The sequence below is a fragment of the Hemiscyllium ocellatum genome, unplaced genomic scaffold, assembly GCF_020745735.1.
Source record: "Hemiscyllium ocellatum isolate sHemOce1 unplaced genomic scaffold, sHemOce1.pat.X.cur. scaffold_345_pat_ctg1, whole genome shotgun sequence".
NCBI lineage: Eukaryota > Metazoa > Chordata > Chondrichthyes > Orectolobiformes > Hemiscylliidae > Hemiscyllium > Hemiscyllium ocellatum.
The window spans coordinates 501,894-510,416 of NW_026868429.1; positions in this window are offsets into that span (position 1 = coordinate 501,894).

Consider the following 8,523-nt stretch of genomic DNA (forward strand, 5'->3'; position numbering starts at 1 on the left):
AACAAAAGGACATTGGAGATCAGGTGCATGGTTATCTGAAATTTGAGTCACAGATACACAGGCCAGTGAAGAAGGCTGTTGGCACACTGGCCTTCATCAGGGCATTGAGTATAGAAGTTGGAACGTTATGTTGCAGTTGTACAGAATGTTGGTAAGGCTGCAGTTGGAGTATTGTGTACAGTTTTGTTCACCGTGCTCTAGAAAGGATATTATTGAACAAAAAATAATGTAGAAGGAATTTACAAAGATGTTTCTTGGCCTAAAGGGTTGAGTTATAGGGAGAATTTGGACAGGTTAGAACTTATTTCTTTACAGCGTAGGGAACTGAGAGGGTTCTTATAGAAGCATAGATTTTATCAAATCATGAGAGACGTGCTCAGGGGTGAATACTTCAATTTTTTGCAAGGTTGGGGAATCGAAGACGAGAGGACATCTGTTCATATTTGGAGAGGAAAAAAATAAACAGGAACCTGAGGGTCATCTTTTTTACGCAGAGTGTGGTACCCACATGGACTGAGCTGCCAGGGGAAGTGATTGAAGTGGGCACAATAACAACATTGAAAAGGCATTTGGACAAATACACAGATAGGAAAGGATTAGGTGGATACAGAGCAAGGACAGGGAAATGGCAGATTGGCAGATAAGGGACAATTACACATGGTTTGTTGACGGAGCATGGCGGGTGTATTAGATGGGCGAGGACAGAGGGAGAACATTCTCTTCCCAGAAGGAGCCACAGCACTAGACCCACCAAGCATGGTCTGAGTTCACCGTCCAGCTCAGTGCAGTATTTGAGGTCTGAAGAAATGTCCAGTAATACAGGACAAGCAACAATAACCTTCCCTGCTCTGTCAGGATGAGTGTCACCGTATTCTCTCTGCTCCCTCACATCACTGTATATCTGTGATCACAGCTACCCCTGAAAAAGGCTCATGGTCCCCCACTCTCACAACTGCATGCAACGCTTACTCTCTCTCTCTATCTCTCGCCTTTGCAAAACATCCCACACAGTTATAGAATATTCTGGCGAATGCCGATTATGGAATGTTCCAGATAATGTTCCAAATGATTCCCAGTTTCAGGAAAATGGCAGTGTCCCAGTGTGTAACACATAAGAGGAAGGAGTAGAGAAGTACGTTTTTCAATCACAAACAATTCAAACCATGCTGAGGCCATTCAGCCCTTCAAATGTGGTCTAGCATTGAATAAGGTCCCCGCTGAACTGATGGTCTTCTCAGCTCCATGTTACAGGAACTTTCAACCATTCAACCCCCTGGGTCCTGTTCATGGCCAGACAGCACTCAGGCACTTTTATCCTGGGTTTTTTGAAGCGCCTGTTTGAGGGCATTTCCCATGGTTACGGAATCCTAACAATATATTCCATCATTTTATACTTGCATGCAACGGTCAGCATGCTGTACACAGACCGAACAAAAATATACACTTATTTTATGTTTATAGATATCCAATCACACTTAGTAATTCTGGTTATGTCACTTGACTCACCTTAATGATATTAAACCAAAAAGAGCTTCTAAACACGTCTTGTTATAAAATACAATTTCAAGCAGAGAACGTTTTTACCCTCAGCCTTTATCTTGACCGATATCTGAATTGTACTACCTTCCTTGTTATGAATGTTTCTCTTACCCTTTGTCTGTGATTTTTTCTCTCTGTAACAGCTACATAATTCTCCCACTCAGTTGGCTGGACGGCTGGTTTGTGATGTAGAGGGAGGCCAACAGCGCAGGTTCAGTTCCTCACACTGACAGAGGTTACCATGAACGGGACGCTCTCTCACCCTCACCCCATCACCCGAGATGAGGTGACCCTCAGGATAAACCACCATGAGTGGTCTCTCTAATGAGTTTCCTCTGGGAGACTATTCTATCAATGCTAGCATTTTAAATTAAAAATTTTTTATTGATAAAGAAATTTTTAATATTATAATAAACCAATAACAACACAACTCAAATAACTGAAAAAAATTCCAATTGCATGTACATACAAAACAAGTTAAAACACTACACAGACAGAAGAAAAAACAAAACTAAATAATAAATAATGAATAAATAATACAGCTCAGCATAACATAAAGATAGCTCTCGTTCATCAAGAGCATTAGCTGATGCATACTTTTATGTTCATAGTTTTTCGTCTCTGGATATTAGATTCATTAAACAATATCATCATGTCTGTATAAAAGCCCTTCTTAGAGTGGCAGATAAGCCTGTATCGCAGTAACCCAAAAAGGGCTGCTGTGTCTTATATATAGCTATGTTTTTTGGTGCACCATACTGGTGAGAAAGTCCAAAGGGATATTCTCCATGGAGAGCTTACGACGAACCAACAGACACGGTTGGGTGGGTGGTTGTGGGTGGGGGGTCGGGGATCAGACATCCAACACAACACATATTTGTCCTAGCACGGAAAGTAAGGATATGATTTCTTTCACATCTACATCTGTGTAAAGTACCCTGGGCAGGCCCAGGAAAGGAGAAACCAGGTCCATCTCCAATTCAGTCCCCAAGACCCATTCTATCACACCTGACACAGTGCTCCAACATAGATGAAGCCTGCAACAGGACCACAAGCAATGAGTAAGAGTGCCTCTAGTCATTCTGCATTTAGAACATGATGAAGATAATCCCACTATGCATTTTGAGAGACAATCTGGAGTCAGATAGACCCTATGAATAATTTTCAACTGCATGGAATGGGTCCTATTACAGATCAAAATCCTTCCAGCATTTTCATAAATATCCTCCCTTGTCTCCGAAGTGTTGTGAACCCACAAGTCTCTCTCGCAGACAACACAAAGCTGTACAGTCTCGTCTGAGGGGACACTTTCCAACCAATGATAAAGGGTACAGACAGAAAGTGTATTCTAAGCAATAGACACCCTCTTCCCTCTATCAGATCTGTAAGAGTCTTTTAAAAGTGTGTGTGTTTTTTTTACAGCAATTCTCTGATCTGGAACAAAATACAGAAGAGGACTCTACTAGGTAGTCCATACTTACGAGTTATTTGATCAAATGATATCATTCTTTCTCCTCAAATGAAATGTGGTGGCTCAATAGATAGTACTGCGGCCTCACAGCACCAAGATCCAAGATACGCAGGTTAGATGAATTGGCTGTTGATAAAGCACCCATAGTGTTCTGGGATGTAAAGGTTGGGGCATTAGTCAGTGTAAATATAGGATGGTAGGGGAATGGTTCTGGGTGGGCTACTCTTCAAAGGGTCGACGTGGACTTGCTGGGCCCAAGGGCTTGTATCCAAACTGTAGGGATTCTACCAGTTCTAAATCACTCAAGCAAGGTACACCCCTGGCTGCCCACAGTTTAAATCTGGAATCCATTATCCCCAGTTGACAACTTGGTATGCCATCATAGGGGTAAGAAACATGGATATGGCTGTATTGTCCTCGAACTGATGCATTGTCATTCATGCTTTAACTTCATTGATACTTTTTGGATTATGACAATGCTCCATAACTACTGTCATTTTGTCTCAGAACAACAGACTAATAAGGGTTCACTTTGTCTGAGAGGGTTCAATATCTAACCGTATTGACGCTGAGTCCTCAGCGTCCCAGACACTAATATAGGATAATTAAAAGCTTAATTGATAGCTTTTAATCTGGGACATCTACTCCCCACACTCTGTGGGGTAGTTGCAATTTGGTTAGCTTGATAAAGAGTCGCTTATGATGCCAAATAAAAGAGCTAACCTAGCCATTAAGTCTCTTAATATCTGCCTGGGAAACATCAAAGGAAGCATGCACACGGGGTATAGCAAATAAGGAAGGACATTCATTTTAAGAACAGCTATCCAACCTAGCCAGGATGTTGGAAGTGCATCCCATCTTTGAAGTTCTTGTATAATTTTGTCAAACAAATGTACATAGTTCACGTTAAATACATTTTCAAAAACGGATGTAATCAATATACCGAAATAGAGAAACTCCCCACTCCCGTAACCACTTAAAAGGAAACCAGGATTTACCTTCAATATCAGGTATTACCCTCAGACCTCCAATAGGCATGGCCAGAAACTTTGTAAAATTAATCTTATAGCACGAAAAGGCGACAAGCGAATTAATGCATTACATCACGTGAGCTGCCGAAATTGTGGGAATTGACAAAAACATAAAACCCTCATCTGCATACAACATAATCTTATGTGACTTCTATCCCACTTCTGGGGCAGGTATGTTGGGATAATATTCCCAATTGTAGCAGGATGCCACCATGTCTAAGATTGTTTCAGGGATGGGGAAGAGATCAACCCTCGTGTGGCATTTGTGCGGGTTAATGAAGAAATTAAAATTGCTACTTGTGAGGTCGATCTGCCTCCAGACATCCACCAGCTCTAGTTCTGCACACAGACCCACTAATTGCTTACATTATAACGAGGATATTGGGGGACCTTTGGCCATAAGACAGTTGAAATCTCCTTCGACAATATGTGCCACGATGCAAGATAACTTACTTTGGAAAATGCATCTACCAGGATTTTAAGAGGGTGCGCTGGGCATTTAGTGGGTGGGGCAAGAATCGTTCAAAATACAGTATGATTTCCCATAGTTCATGGAAGATACATTCTAACTAGCATGGCTTCTCTCCTATGCCTAGTATTAAAAGACGAGAAATAAACCCTACCAAACCCGCCCTGCTGTAACGTCAAAATGTTCCTTGTCATCAAGGTGCATCTCCTGAAATAGGACAACATCCACCCTCTAGTTTTAAGACTAGAAAGTACATTTTTCCTCTTGACTGGCAGATGGCTCCCCTTAATGTTCCAGGTACACCATTTAAGCATATCATTATCCATAACACATTGTAGCAACATTTCAACTCTAGAGTTTCACATCGAATTACACATCGCTGATCATTAATGAAGAAGACTCATCGAGCCTAAAAACTGTACAAACTAAAACTACTACATCTAACAAGCTCTCAAAACTTTCCAAAGCTAAAAACATAAAAAAACCAAAGAACAAAATAAAATCCAAAGTTCCAATGACACTCGAAAGGAGAATTTACCTCCCCCGCCAACTGGGGACGCTTATATACCTTAAAACTTTATCTTGTGCCCGCTACCAATATGGAATCCTGGGCAATTAACAACAAAAACCAGGCTTGAACTGCCCTTCGATTAGCACTCAGCCATCACAACTACCTTTGTAACTCCCTCCAGCTTGAGCTGCACCTCAGACACAAGTAAAGAAGGAGAAAAAGAGTAGTAATACTAACGAAGAAGTTAAAAATGAGTACTCCACCCAGTCCCAGCTATAATTTAATACTGGTTAATACTAGAAAAATCCAACAAAATTTCTTAGGAGAGACATGATTATCTAAATATCCAAGAGTAAAAAGTGAGGTCTGCAGATGTTGGAGATCAGAGCTGAAAATGTGTTGCTGGTTAAAGCACAGCAGGTCAGGCAACATCCAAGGAACAGGAAATTCGCCGTTTCGGGCCAGAGCCCTTCATCAGGAAATTCCTGATGAAGGGCTCTGGCCCGAAACATCGAATTTCCTGCTCCTTGGATGTTGCCTGACCTGCTGTGCTTTAACCAGCAACACATTTTCAGCAATATCTAAATATCCAGCTTACTTTAAAATGTCCATAAAGTTTTCGCTTTCTCTGGAGAGTCAGATGAGTTTGTGGATCCATTGAAAGCAATACAGAGCACCGCTGGGTACCGTAAGGAATACTGAATCAGAATTCCCTTGCACTTCTCTTAATCTCATCAAAAGATTTTCTTTCCTGAATCACCGCCGCTGAAGAGTCCTGAAAGAACATAATCCTGGAGCTCTAGTGAATTAAACCCATCGGATCTTTCCCCTGGGTTCTGAAAGCTTCCATCCCTTTTGTTCATCCCCATAACTAAGTAATTGCGCAAGGACAGGATGAAGGCGTTGGTCTGAGTCTGACTACCGCGCCGTAATCTGATGAACTGTCTCAGTCTTCACCCTCCTCAGTTTCGAAGTGAAGGGATCGCTGCAGCCAGTTCTTGAAAAAACTCACCGGCTGACCACCTTCTGTCCGCTCCAGCAAACAGACGATGTGATTATTCTTCATCCTGCCCCTGTTCTGGAGGTCGTCATCTTGTTCAGTTAAGGTGCAGACCTGTTTTTCAAGAGCGAGGATCCTCTCCCGATAGGAATCAATCACGGTCTCTGCCACTGCAGTTCGGCTCTTGGCATCGTCTGTCCTGTTTCCAAGTCTGTCAAGTTGTTGCTCATGTTTTTGGAGCACGGCTGAGAGCGGGTCTAGCCACGCCTGAACTGTTCTTCAATCATGGCTTCAATCATGTAACGTAACTTGATGAACTCAGTGACGAAGACCTGGTGAGTAACTGGGTCTATTGAAGAGCAGAGGGGGTTGCAGCTACAGCCTCAGGTATGCTCTATGCTTCTGACGGGTGCACCATGTGTTGGAACTTACTCGATCCTTTCCCGTGTTTTGTCATTGCCCTTTGACAAATCGGGATCACTAAAGATTCTATCGCTCTTTTAGTGCTGAATTTTAAGTAAACGGCTTGGATGGGTGGGTTAGAGAACCACTTTGCCCGTGTGTTGATGCAGAGCCCAGCAAAGCAGACCTTCTGGATCTCCGCCATCTTGTATTCCCCCTTAACTTTTTATCGATATTATCATTTCATTTTGCATTTATTCCTGGAGGTTCTGAAGCCGTGTTATTTGATACCACTGTTTACATTTCCCCCCACACTGCACATTGCTGCCCATTCCTCGATAATCCTTGACTCTGTTGTTATTTATGAACCTTCCGTCTGTGCCTCAAAAATATTCAGTATCTCTGCCTGCAATGGTCTGTGGGGAAGAGGTTTCCAAAGACTCACAGCACTTTGAGAAAACAATTATAACCATTATGATCTGAGTGTGAGATTAGTCTTTTGTGTCTGATTATCCGAGAAAGGATATAATTACATTGGAAGCAGTTCAGAGATATTTGATTTCACGTATTCCTGGGGTGAATGGCTTATATTATGAAGGCTTTAACAGGTTACTCTTGGAATGAAATTGAAACATACAAGTCCTTGATAAGTGTGGATTAGTATGTATCCACTGGGTGTTTGTAAAGTCCAAATTTACTGTCATTGTTATAGAAACTCTACAGTGTGGAGGCAGGGCATTCCGTCCATTAAGTCCACACTTACCCACCAAAAAGCATCCCACCTGGACGTGCCCCCAATCGTATCCATGTAATCCTGCATTTCCCATAACTAACCCATCTAACCTACACTGCCCTGGGCACTATGGGCAATCCACTTTAAACTGCACATCTTTGGACTTTGGCAAGAAACTGGAGCACTGGGAGGAAACCCACACAGGCATGGGGAGAATGTTCAAACCACATAGAAGGTTGCCTGAGTTTGGAATTGAACCCAGCTCCTTGGTAATGTGAGGCAGCAGTGCTATCCACAGGTCCAACATATCTCTCTGTTAGTTCTGTTAGTAACTTGTGACTGACTAAAGAAATCTGCCTGACTTGTTCTCATCACTGAACCTGACCCAGTCTGAGACTTTTATCATCGTCCATATCACCAACCTGGTTACATTTAAAACTTGTTGTGAGCAGTGGAGGAGTGGGACTAGAAAAGGAAAGAGTGACACCCTCCATCCTCAGTCACAATTGGAGTGAGAAAAAAGATCACAAATTGGGAATTCATTCAAGTTGGAATTCTCTTTCCCAGAAGTTTGGGATGGTTGAAACTTAATATTATATCGAGGCTAGCTTCGTCTGATTTTCCATAGACAGGCAAATCAGGGATAACGGTGAAAGGAGAGATACGTGCAGCTGGGACCATAATGAGATGAGCCACGACCTTATTTACTGGTGGAGTAGTGTCATAGGGCCGAATAGCCCACTCGTGTCCCTCAGCCCTATGTTGTGATGTTCCATTCTGCCCTTCGGACGAGGCACACAGGGGCACATCAAAGCCACTCCGATGGTTAGTTGCAGTTTTGGAAATGCACTTGGAAAATCCAGGCTGGGTCAGGAAGGGACACTTACCCCCAATCCCTGTTTCCAGGCTTCCCCTCTCTGCAACGTCAGCTCCAGATGTGGGTCGTGTTACAGACCCAGATTTACTGTGAATATAGCCCCCATACCCCACCCAGCGTTAACTCAAACAAATCCTCTGCTCACCCGAATGTAGCATTACACAACACAACTTCCGGGAAAATAACCAGTTACTTTGCAAAAGCATAACATGTGAAATTAATAAATTGGAACAAGAGTAGGCTATTCGGCCCCTCAAGCTTGCCCTGTCATTTAATATGAACATGGCTGATCTACTCCAGGTCTAACTCCACTTTCTTCCCTACTCCTTGTATCCCTCCACACCTCTCCGGGTCAGGGAATTCCAGACATTCACTACCTTCTGAGAGAAGATATCACTTTGCATCTCAGAGAGAAATCGATGTTCCATATTCGGTATCTATGTCCTCGTGTTTGAGACTCCACTCAGGAATGGTAACAACGTCTCAACAT